At 37.8% G+C, this 13,496-nt stretch overlaps 1 non-coding gene and 1 pseudogene across 1 annotated transcript; one reads left to right on the forward strand and one right to left on the reverse strand.

Moving 5' to 3' along the window:
• Positions 1-13: 13 nt before the first annotated feature.
• On the reverse strand, positions 14-13,362 carry LOC108871386 (annotated as a pseudogene).
• Positions 7,482-7,588, forward strand: LOC117133120. The gene has a single exon (XR_004456961.1). It is a non-coding gene; the product is annotated as a small nucleolar RNA R71 (small nucleolar RNA).
• Positions 13,363-13,496: the final 134 nt, after the last annotated feature.

The raw sequence follows: 13,496 nt of genomic DNA on the forward strand, positions 1-13,496 counted from the left end.
TAACCAGAGTGAATAGATTGATGGAAAAACGTATAAGAGTGAATAGATTGATGGAAACATCAAGTGTAGAATCAATCATGTTGTGATCTCCAACTGTGAATACAAAATATTATACAAAACTAACTTAGATAGGCAGAGACATCTTCTAACTCTGTGTCTTGATCAAGATGCCTTCAGATTCCATTGGTACTCATGCACAAGCCCTTGTGAAACACTTCTTGGTCTACCATGTCCAAACAGCTTACCACCAATAGATAGAGAAAAATAAGTCACAGTTGCAAGCCCCAGACCTGTAATCACGTTTCCATCCTCTGTTCGAAAACGCGGACGCCTAGCCGATTAGTCGGCCGACTAGGCGCTCGGCGGAACCAAACCACCGGAATTTTACCCAACTCGGTTCAACTAATCGTTAAACCGATTAATCAGTAAAATCCCCTAGACTATATTTGCGAAGTGATTTTGCCACATGTTCTCTCTACAATCATTTTTACAAAAAAAATGATGACATGGCTAGCAAGATTGATGATATGGCTTATAATTAATATGATATGAACAATCACATTTATTATTGACATATATTTTTGGTAAACTTTATAGAATATGACAATAACTAATACATTACATTTAATGTTGATTTATATTTTTGGTAAACTTCTTAAATATGGTAATAACTCATAAATCATCACTAAAATAAATATATTGAAATATGCACTATAAATTTCGAAATATTATTTAATTGTATTTTTATAATTATACAATTTTTATTACTAATATTTTCAAAGTTTTCTACATCTGTTTAAAAAAATTAATAAATTGTTAATCGTAATTTCATTAGTTTCTTTTAGATATCTACAAATTTTATAAATATTGTTTAGTTATAATTTTTAAATAACTATACAATTTTTATATGATTTTTAGTAATTTTATACAAGTTGATTTAATACATTTAACCAAAATAAATAGATAAAAAATTATCTAAGATTCGAATTTTAAATATATTACATATATATTATTAAATGTACTTTAAAATAAACAAAAAAAATGTTTTTTCTTAATTTTATTATTAAATAATCAACTTTATATTAATATTAGTCAAAAATAATAAAAATATATAATATTAATAAATTTCATTTTAAATATAATTTAACTTTAAAAAAATTTATCACTGCACATGGTGCAGGAAAACACCTAGTAACCGATTAATCGCTTAAAAATCGGATTTTAATCGAGTTAAAACCGCATAATAATTGGACTTTGTTGACGAATTTTGGGCCTTATAATGTAAGCCCATATGTCTGAGCATCGACTAGAATTTGTCCATATATTTATAAGGGATTTCAACACCTCTCTTCCTTATTGTTAACCGATGTGGGACAAGTTTAAGTGTTTTTTAAGTTTTTTTTTTCAAAATCGCAGATGTAAATAAAAAGGATGGTAAAGAGACACTGCTGGAGAATCGAACACTCTACCTCCTAGGGTTACATAATCAACACAAGCCACTGGACTATGATGCTTCTACACCCACCTGTCACATATATTTGTATATAAGCATATATTAAAACTATTATTATCATGTCTATTCCATAAAGATATTATAAATATATTAAATTATATTAAAATCTAGGCCCCGATTAATCCCCGCTTAATCCCCGATTTTTTGGTAACTCGCTTGGCCCGGTGTTGCCGCCCGACTAGCACCTAGCGTAGGTTCGAACATGGCTTCCATCTATAACAACTTCTGCCCCTTGGATCATTTGGTCATCCACAGGCATGTCTGTGTCTGAAAGGTACACAACTGTTCTCTTCTCCTGCAACATGATTCAAATTCATGTATAGTGTTTGCTAGAAAAGAACAAAAAAAAATTCTTCTATTTACCTTGAGCAAACCGTGTTTATGAAGGACAGTAGATGAAGAGTTAGTAGCTCCATATATTCTCTCAGCTTCTTGTTCTTCTTTGAGTAGCTTCTTGAGAATTTTTTGACTTCTTTAAACGTTCTGAGCCAGCATGGCCTCTCTAGAAAAACTCCATCATAGTTACTCACCATATAATAAACAACAATATGGATGTAAAGATCTTTAATGTCTTACCGGAAGAATGATTAGATCATATGATGATTCAGCAGCTTCACCAATCAACTTGTCGGTGACAATTTTGGTGCCTAGGGATGCCGTAATCCTCAAAGATCTTTCTACTTATGCAACTGTGACATCTACTTTGGCTCTTCTAAGAACATCTGCAACTGTGACCACTTCAACCTCTTCAGAGCAAAGTGCCTGGTCCACGGCTAGTTGTAAGCTCCCCTGAGATCTGAATGTTGTCTTCACAGCCCAGAACGTAGGAAGCTTCCCGAAAAAAGCAGGATGTCCTGTTGTCTTGCACAATGAACTACACCAAGTTTAGGAATCAAAATGATTAGTTACCATCTGATATACAATCCATTCCTTTATCATTATACCTTCTTTCTTGTCAAAAGTCCCCATGGAAAAAGAGTAATAGCCGGAGCCATGGATATAGCTCTGTATAACCTCTTATCTTCAGCTTGTCTCTTCATGATCTTCTCCAGAGTTACACAGTCTCTTAATGATGTTAGGAGTTTTCAAGGCTCCTAAGACAAATGTTGTAGTATAGAAGATTGTCGAACCAGTTCTGAGGGATATCAAAGCACTGAGAATGCAAGTACTCACTTAATCTAAGTGCAACCAATGATTTAGATGGGTTTTAAACTATGACTAAAACTAGAAAGCAATAACAGAATGATACTTTCTTGACTAAAGGAAAAGAGAACTCATGGGTATAGGGATTAGACCTTGGGTGATCAAGTATCGAACTAAGGATGGCAAATGATCAATTAAACTATCAACCTTAAGCCTAGACACAATTCTAAGCAAGCTCTATGTCTAGATGAATGCTCATTTGCTAACATATCTCAAACATCAAATGTCTTTGGTTGAATAATATGAAAGCAATCATTACTAACAAGTCTATTAGCTATCTTAGCATCTTTAACAACAAATGTCTTTGGCAAAGTATACTAAAAGCCTAGGAGAGTTGTCTCAGGCATTTCATCAAACACCTTTTGGGTGGGAAATGTCTATTGATCAACTTTTGAGTGGCCAACTCAGAAGATGCATTATGAATACTCTACTAGCAAGGAACAAGAATGATCTACACTAAAACATCCTAGAACTAACCTAATCACCCTTAATCTCCCTAACCCATGAATTCAAAAGGTGATTACTCACTAATCTCCATGATCCCTCTTAAACCCATGTTGGATTTCAGATTAATCATGTAGAGAAATACAGGAAATAAAAGGAACACAGAATTCAATAACAAAATTGATCAATTGATTCCAAGAGATCACTTTCCAAAGGTTTTTGGTGGTTTTTCTAAGAACAAAGATGATCTGCCTCCTGGTGGCTACAAAAGATGTTTAAAACATAGGTTTTTCCAAGTGCAAAACGTGCATAATGAAATGACCAAAAGGCCCTTAAGTAAAATAGAAATCGAGCAGATAATAAGCGCGGAGCGACCTCGGCTCGTCGCTCCGACAAGTCGCTCCAGGCTTCGGGAGCGACCTCGCTGGGTCGCTGCGAGAGGTCGCTCCGAGAGCGATTTCTTGCCTCCGGGAACCAAGATGGCGAGCGACTTCTCTCTGTCGCTCTGGACAGGTCGCTCCAAGCTTCGGGAGCGACCTCGCTGGGTCGCTGCAAGAGGTCGCTCCGAGAGCGAGTTGTGTGTCTCCGGACGTGAAAACGCGAGCGACTTTGTGCAGTCGCTCCAACGGGTCGCTCTGGATCGGGAGCGACCTTGGTAGGTCGCTCTGAGAGGTCGCTCCAGGGTCATCTAAGACTGTTCGGAGTAATGAGAACGCGAGCGACTTCATGGCGTCGCTTTAGGAAAGTCGCTCTGAGAAGCGGGACACAGCGACTTCGTGATGTCGCTCCGGGAGGTCGCTCCCATGCTCGGTTCGTCCAATGGTCACCTTTTCACCTCTTTTGAGCTCCAAATAACCTCATGTGGTACTCCAGTACCTAATAGAGACTCATGTATGCAAAATGCAACCTAAACATGTCTGAATCCTAATCTATATGATGAAAATGCTCATGGATGAATGGATAAAACAATGCAAATATGCAAGATATCAACTCCCCCAAACTTGTTCTTTTACTTGTCCACAAGTGAACTTTCTAGAACTCATAGGAAGAGAGGTTGAAGGTGGGAGCACATAGCCAAAAGAAACACAACTAGCACACTCTCTTATTACACTCTAGCTTCTCTAGGCCTATCTTAACTCTTTTTGTTCTTACACTCATCATCAAGCATCCACACATTCAAATCAACCAACTCTCACATTCATTAAGCACAAAACATCAGGTGAATTCTTGCAAATGGTCAGTTGGTCCAAGTCATTTGGTTGGGTAAGGGAAGGCTTTTATTCAAGTGATTCAAGAGGTTCAAAACATATGATCTTTAAGGTGGTTTACTCTCAAAACAAGTAGCCTTGACATTGCACATAATATATCTAAGAAAGGGACCAACTCATGCATACAATGCTCAATCTCCATTGTTCTACCCTTTTCCCAAACATACAAATCACACAATCATTTCCCAATGTCAAACCCTACTCACATCTCTCACCAAAAGATCCTAAGAACTTTAACTCCTTCTCTTTGAAATCTACAAGGGATTTTTTCACAACCTCAAAACATTTCTTAGCTCCTAACAACTTTGCTAGCCCCCCTTTTTCTTTTCTTTTTCTTTTTTTTTTTTTTTTTCTCTTTTTTTTTTTTTTTTTTTTTTTTTTTTTTTTTTTTTTTTTTTTAGGCTGGGGGCCAAGACTTTTCAAAACTTGAGCTAGAGGCTTCTATACTGGTCCCAATAAAACAATTCACTTAAGCACAAAGAGTCTATTCTTTTCCTTTTTCATTTCTCCCAAATCATAATCACAACACTCACCCCCACCTATAGCTAGACAATAGAGTGTCCAATCTAGCAAGAATGAAGATCAAGCATTGTCGTTCCCGATACTCTCAACATTATGCACATGTAAGACTTTCCGAAAAGGCCTCACTCATCAAACAATGAAAGCTTAAAAGGAGGAAAAGGTTTTGGGAGTGGTCTACCACTAGAGTTTGTCAAAAAAGATTGGTATAAAAGATGTGACAACTCAAGTGTGTATAGCCATGACTCAGTACACAAGGGACCATGAGCAAGAAGCATTAAGTTCGTTCAGTTCAAATAAGGTTGTAGTTGGCTTCAAAGACTGAGTTTCAGCAATCAACAAGTTTCAGGAAGAGTTTTCAAGGCTCGAAACATACAAGTCTTTTTGAGAGGTGCAAAAGCTAGTCAAGTGCAACGTAGTGTTCTTTACAAGGCATTCAAATCATTGCTCCCAATGCAAGTGAATGCAACCTATATGCTCTAGACTCTCCTAAAAATGCAAATGATGCAAACTAAATGATTGATTTTTTTTTTTTTTTTTTATCTATGCAAATAGGTATGCCATGCATGACTCAATGAAACAACATCAAAGCAAACATGATCAAATACTTGGTACCTCCCCCAAACTTGAGTTACACAGTCTCTGTGTCGTCAAGTAGAGAGAGAGATACCGAAAAGAAGACTAATATGCAAAAATGAAATGGTATATACAAGGGAGTGTGGTGGGTTACCTTCTATAGGGAATGAGTAGAGGGAGATGCTCCCTCCTCGTCGTCCTCAGGTGGTAACTCTTCAAGGTGCTCATCAGCAGGAGTGCCCATCTCTTCAATGTAGAAGGCTTGCCCGAACACAGTTGGTTTCCTCATTTTCCTCTTGATGTCAAAGTGGAGGATGTTCTCTTTACCCAAATGGAGATCAATCGTGCCCTCCTTCACATTAACAATAGCTCCTGCTGTAGCTAAGAATGGCCTTCCTAGAATCAATGGATCTTGAGCCTCCTCACCCATCTCAAGCACCACAAAATCTGTAGGTATCTCATACCTTCCAATCTTCACAGGGAGGTCCTCTAAGATGCCCACAGGATACTTCACTGAACGATCAGCTAACACCAGAGAGAGTCTACACTTCTTGTACTGAGTGAATCCAAGCTTCTTTGCAACAGACAAAGGCATCAAGCTGACACTAGCTCCCAAATCGCAGAGACTTTTCTCAAATACCATAGGTCCAAGAGCACAAGGTAGTGTGAAGCTTCCTGGATCCTCTAATTTCTCTGGAACATCAAGCCTCTGGATGATGGCATTGCACTCATGGGTAAGAATCATCATGCCTTCCATCTCCTTCTTCTTTGCAGCTACAACATCTTTCAGGAAATTGTTGTATTGAGGAATCAACATGAAAGCATCGATGATGGGCATTGCAACCTGAGCTTCACTCATTTGCTTCTCAAACAGAGCTTTGTATTTCTCTAGCAGCTGCTTCTTGAATCTACCAGGGAATGGAAGTTTGGGTTCATAGGGAGGAGGAACAAAAGAACTTTCACTTGCTGGAGTAACAACTTCACCATCCTTTACTGTCTTCTTCTCCTCTCCAACCTTTCCTTTACCTTTGGCTTCCACTATCTTCTCCAAGATCTCGTCATTGATCTTCTCATCAACAATCACCACTTCATCATCTATGTTGATGGCAACCCCCTCACCTAGTTTCTCAGCATCCTTGGTGAGGGTTTAGGAGGTAACTGCTTACCACTCCTAAGGGTGATAGCTTTGGCCTCCTTGGGGTTTTGGTCAGACTTTCCAGGTAGAGATCCTTGCTGGCGATTTGGTGAGTGTTCATGGAAGCAAACTGATTCTCTAAATTCCTGACTGTAGAAGCAAGGTGTGAGAATTTGTTGTTGAGCTCATTGTAGCTCCCATCAATCTTGGTATGAAGGTTCTTCAACTCATAACCAACATGCTTCTCACTTCTAGTCTGAGACTCCAAGATTTGTTTCAGTAAGGTATCAGTGCTGCTCTCTTGAGGAGCAGAGGAACCAGACGAGGGTTTTGCTGAGGCTGATAGCTGCCTTGCTGGTTGTTTCTTGGCGGATAGCCACTCTGTTGGTTGTTGGGATAGGATTTCTGTTGGTAGTTGTTGTACTGAAAGTTGGGCTCCTTTTTGTACCAGCTACCATTGTTGTTAATGAAACACAACTCCTCTTGACCTTCCAAACCCTCAACTTCATTGACAGCAAGTGGATCTTCCTGCTTGGAGTTACCAACAAACTTCAGCTGCTCTTGGGTTGCTTTTTCAGCAATGAGTAGGTCGATCTTGTCTTCCAAAGCTTTGATCTCTTTCCTCGTCTGCTTATCATCTGTTCTACTGCCTCTGTCGTGGTCTCCACTGTAGACTGCATCACTCTTTACCATGTTGTCAACCAGCTCTTCTGCATCCTCCTCAGTTCTCCCCAAGAAGAACCCATTGCTAGCTGTATCCAGTCTGGCTCTGTACTTAGGAAGAGCACCACGGTAGAATGTGCTCAGTAAGCTCTCCTTAGAAAAGCCATGGTGTGGGCATTGAGCTTGGTAGCCCTTGAATCTCTCCCAGGCTTCACTGAAGCCTTCCAAGTTCTTCTGTTGAAAGCTGGAAATCTCGTTTCTCAGCTTAGCAGTTCTTGAAGTAGAGAAGAACTTCTCCAAGAATGCTTTCTTGCAGTCATCCCAAGTAGTGATGGAGTCACTGGGTAGAGACTTCTCCCACTGACGTGCCTTATCCCCCAAAGAGAAAGGGAATAGCTTGAGCTTTAAGGCATCTTCGGACACACCATTGGTTTTTGACAACCCACAGTAGCTGTCGAACCTGTCCAAGTGATCAAATGGATCCTCTAGAGCCAAGCCATGATACTTGTTGTTCTCGATCACGTTGAGGAGTCCTGATTTGATCTCAAAGTTGTTGGCTGCCACAGCGGGTGCTCGGATTCCCAATCTATGACCATGAATGTTGGGGCGGTCGTAAGTGCCAATGGGTCGAGCTGCTCGCTGTTGGTTTTGAGGTATGTCTCCCATATCAGTACTCAATCTCTGCAAGTGAGCCTGTTGCTCTTCTTCTCTTCTATTTCTAGCACACTCTCTCTCTAAAGCTCTGATGTCTGCAGCTATTGGAACTAGGTTTGATGGACCCCTGCTCCTCAAGTTCATACACCTGTAGATTAAAGGGAGGTGAAGAAAGAGAATCAGTAACAAAAGAAAATAAAAATGACTTAGTCTCAAGCAAGTGACTAAATCTCAATGTTCAAATCTACTCAGAATTTGGCAACGGCGCCAATTTGATGTTAGGAGTTTTCAAGGCTCCTAAGACAAATGTTGTAGTATAGAAGATTGTCGAACCAGTTCTGAGGGATATCAAAGCACTGAGAATGCAAGTACTCACTTAATCTAAGTGCAACCAATGATTTAGATGGGTTTTAAACTATGACTAAAACTAGAAAGCAATAACAGAATGATACTTTCTTGACTAAAGGAAAAGAGAACTCATGGGTATAGGGATTAGACCTTGGGTGATCAAGTATCGAACTAAGGATGGCAAATGATCAATCAAACTATCAACCTTAAGCCTAGACACAATTCTAAGCAAGCTCTATGTCTAGATGAATGCTCATTTGCTAACATATCTCAAACATCAAATGTCTTTGGTTGAATAATATGAAAGCAATCATTACTAACAAGTCTATTAGCTATCTTAGCATCTTTAACAACAAATGTCTTTGGCAAAGTATACTAAAAGCCTAGGAGAGTTGTCTCAGGCATTTCATCAAACACCTTTTGGGTGGGAAATGTCTATTGATCAACTTTTGAGTGGCCAACTCAGAAGATGCATTATGAATACTCTACTAGCAAGGAACAAGAATGATCTACACTAAAACATCCTAGAACTAACCTAATCACCCTTAATCTCCCTAACCCATGAATTCAAAAGGTGATTACTCACTAATCTCCATGATCCCTCTTAAACCCATGTTGGATTTCAGATTAATCATGTAGAGAAATACAGGAAATAAAAGGAACACAGAATTTCAATAACAAAATTGATCAATTGATTCCAAGAGATCACTTTCCAAAGGTTTTTGGTGGTTTTTCTAAGAACAAAGATGATCTGCCTCCTGGTGGCTACAAAAGATGTTTAAAACATAGGTTTTTCCAAGTGCAAAACGTGCATAATGAAATGACCAAAAGGCCCTTAAGTAAAATAGAAATCGAGCAGATAATAGGCGCGGAGCGACCTCGGCTCGTCGCTCCGACAAGTCGCTCCAAGCTTCGGGAGCGACCTCGCTGGGTCGCTGCAAGAGGTCGCTCCGAGAGCGAGTTGTGTGTCTCCGGACGTGAAAACGCGAGCGACTTTGTGCAGTCGCTCCAACGGGTCGCTCTGGATCGGGAGCGACCTTGGTAGGTCGCTCTGAGAGGTCGCTCCAGGGTCATCTAAGACTGTTTGGAGTAATGAGAACGCGAGCGACTTCATGGCGTCGCTTTAGGAAAGTCGCTCTGAGAAGCGGGACACAGCGACTTCGTGATGTCGCTCCGGGAGGTCGCTCCCATGCTCGGTTCGTCCAATGGTCACCTTTTCACCTCTTTTGAGCTCCAAATAACCTCATGTGGTACTCCAGTACCTAATAGAGACTCATGTATGCAAAATGCAACCTAAACATGTCTGAATCCTAATCTATATGATGAAAATGCTCATGGATGAATGGATAAAACAATGCAAATATGCAAGATATCACTTAACCTAACAGCACCAGACATGCCTCCCTTCACAATTTGGTAATGTATCAGCCAAAGCAGAACAGTAGGAGAAGATTTGTAATGTCTAAACTTACAGGCAAAGGCACAAGATCAAAAACTTGTTCAGAACATTTAGAGATTAAGACATCAGCAAGCAACTTGGTCCCTGACGATCCTTCAACCTCTAGCTTCTGCTCCACAGAAACTAGAGTGACTTCAGCACCAGCTCGGCGTAGAACATCAACTAACACAACAACTTCTATCTCCTCCGTACCGAATCCAATCGGAACAAGCACCTATACATGGTTTTAATCAAATTTCCTCAGTTTCTCTATACAGTAAACAAAGCTAAGAATTTTAGACTCTTAGAAGGTGTGAAAGAGAAACCGTTTTGGAAGCAGACACGATGCTACTAACATCGATATATGGCTCTGATTGTCTTCCTTTTTGGTACTGGTGAAGAAATGAAAGAGGCTGAATACAAGCTTGGAGCAACCATCGTTGAAGGTGGACTCAGCGAAGCTATCATCGAAAGAGAAACTCCCAAAGACACCATCAAAGATTGCTAACGCAGCTTAGACGGGAGAGAAAGAGAGCGTCTTATCTGTTGAACTCTACACTTCTAGAAGAAAGCGAAGAAGCCGAGACCAAAACGCTGTCGTACCATTGTAATGTTGTTTGATTGGATAAAGATTCAATTTTTATTACTTTCCACTAGTGAATCTGTCACGCACGACAATGAGATTAAGTGACTTGTTCAATAAAAAGTAGAAAAAATTACTCTAAAAGACACATTCTGAGTTTTCAATTACACAATAAGGCATTTTGTGCCTTTGACACACATTTTATGAGGGTAATGTCATAATTGACCCTGAGCTTGCCTAACTAGGTGGAGGAAAATCGTTTGTATAAAACGGTTGTGTTTTTGGCAATTTTTTTTAATCATCGAAATTCTTATCTATAAATGAATGGCCAAGAAAATTTGAATGTCTTACACCTTTAGTCTTATAAGACACTTTTACTCTATAAGACACTTTTCGTCTTATGTCTTACACCTTTAGACACTTTCCACTGGCCAGACACATTATGTATGTCGAATGTCCTTCATACCCCCAATTTTGATCAGACCAAACTAACCTAACCAGAAACAACTAACTATAATTATATTCTCCCTCCTCTCTACTTTCTACACTCTCCTCTCTCCTCTCTTCTTCAAAACGCAGATCCACTTTCCCTTTCACAGATTTCCAACCCTAATTCCATATCTCTCCAATTCTGATTTCAAATCTCAAATCTTCTTTTACTTTTCCAAATCCCCTAATTCTAATTTCAAACTCTCTCCTTCTTCCTAACTCAACCTTTCTCTGGAAAATTTTGTTTTTCTCTGTTTTTTTTACTTTCTCAATAATAATATCACAAACCTCAGAAATTCATAGGTCTTTCTCTCGGTAATTTTTAAGAGCTTGTTTCTTTGACCAAACCAACTCTACCTCCCAATCTATCTCTGAGCTCGATCCCTTGCGCTCACTGCGACATAGAAACGTCAAGTTAGCACCAGTTTTCTCTTTAATCCTCAATGTTTTCCTTTGATTTTGATTTGTAGAAGATGAGTTGAGGACGAGATCTTTTTGGTACCATAAGACACGAAGTTTTGGTCTGAAAACTATTTCATAATTGCTTGTTCTGTGTCAGTGAAAAGGAGATGTGGAGGAGCAAGGGGAAGAAGAAGATAAGAAAGTTGCATTTGAATGTGTGACGACGACACCTCTCTACTTCAGCGGAGGACGACTGAACCTGTGCGACGAAAAACGCAGAGTAGGGCTGGAATCGGAGAAGTTCATGGAGCTGATGATGTCAACGGGTTTGATCTGCTGCTAGTTGGTGATTTGGGTCATGCTAGAGAGTGAGAGCAACAATGGTGAACTTTCAGTTTTTTTTTAATTTGTGGTACCTCACGTTTTGGTTATTCACTCTTTCACCCAATATTTTTAAAATGTGCAAAACATTTTCTTGATTTAGATGAGATAAACACATCCACATCCGCACCTCACATTTTGGTTTGAGTCATTGTCTCCAGACCTTTGTTTTCTCTTTCAAGTAATGAAAACACTTTTGTCTACAAATTTTTATCAACATATGTCGTCCACATCCACATATTTAGTTCATGACCATATCGACATATTTTTTTTGTAAATGTTGATATATATACATATATGATATATATAAAATGATGTCAAAAATAGAAAATTATATATAAAAATTATTGTAATAGTATATTCATTTTATAACTCTTAAAAATTTGAAATAAAATCAATTGAAAACATTACGTGGTATAAACAATAATAAAATAAATAACCAATCATTTTTTTTAAAAAAAAGATCTCATCCACTAACACAGACATTAAAATACAATTGAAAACATTAGATGTATCCATGTCCACATTTTTTCTATATACACGATTATTTTTTGTTGATATGATTTTTTCATATTTAGATTGCAAAAATATAGTAAAATGGATCTAAAGAACAAAAAGATAAAATTTAAGATATCAAAAATTTATTTTGTTATATACTTTAATATGTTAAAATAATCACATAAAGAAATAGAAAGGATTGATAAAGTAATATTAAAAAAAGAAAACATATCATATGATCATATCCATCCACAATAGTTGGATGTACACAATTACAATGTTTCTATCCACAATTCTTTTGTCCACATTTTTCATTTGTATATTTTGAAGTATAACAAGAAAACATATCAAAATGGATATCAAATTATAGAGAATAAAAAAATATAATGTAGTATATCAAACAAATTTGTCAAATATATCCTTAAATTTAAAATAAACAAAACAAACTAAAACTAGGTAAAACAAACAATAATAATTAAAAAAAAAAAAAAACATGTCTTTTCATTTGGTTTGGTATGAGAAGATATAAAGTACGAAAAAAAAAGTGACGCAACTACTATAGTTAAAATTGGTCCCCACAAACTTAATATCATTTTAAATTAAAAAAGTCTAACCAGCTTCTTTTTTTCTTTTAACCGAACGTAAGGGTAATTATGTACAAACACATGGAAGAAAAGGAAAGAAAGTGTGCTTCTAACAGGAAGTGCCTTAACATGACAAAAAAGAAAAAAAGTATCTGAATACGTAACGCACTCTTTTTTTATCTTACTGTCTTTATCTACAGACTATATGCATTGATCCCTTTCTTCCAACTTTTATTTTTTTCTTATGTTCTTATTTTCTTTCGGATTTGTTTCTTTAGATCTATTTTTTTCTAAATTTTCTTACGTCACCGGTACTCCACTTCCTTGCACAGCCACCGCCGCAACTCTTTATACCATCACTGCCACAATTTTTTACATCGCCATTGCCGTAGCTCTGACACCACCACTGTCGCTGCAACTCTTTACTTTTTCTGTTGTCGCTCACTGCAAATCCATCGTCGTCTCCGCAACCTCACTTTCTCCGTAAAACAAAAATACTTTCTCAATTTTTTTTCTAATCCTTAGGGCATTTTCAACCCTACTTCATTTTCAACTCCAAACTTCATTACAGAGTAAATCTTCTCCAACCCCACTCCATTTTCAACTCTAAAATAGAGTAATGGCTAGGGTTACTCCATTTATGGAGTAATCTTACCTATTAATTACTCCATTTTGGAGTTGAACTTTTTTTATTTATAAAATAGTCCTTTGAAACTTTAATGTTTTTATTTCTTACTTAAATAATATTTAAAATGATACAATAACATAAAAATAGTATATTCCACAAAGGATTATTTA

The sequence above is a fragment of the Brassica rapa genome, chromosome A03 (assembly GCF_000309985.2).
Source record: "Brassica rapa cultivar Chiifu-401-42 chromosome A03, CAAS_Brap_v3.01, whole genome shotgun sequence".
NCBI lineage: Eukaryota > Viridiplantae > Streptophyta > Magnoliopsida > Brassicales > Brassicaceae > Brassica > Brassica rapa.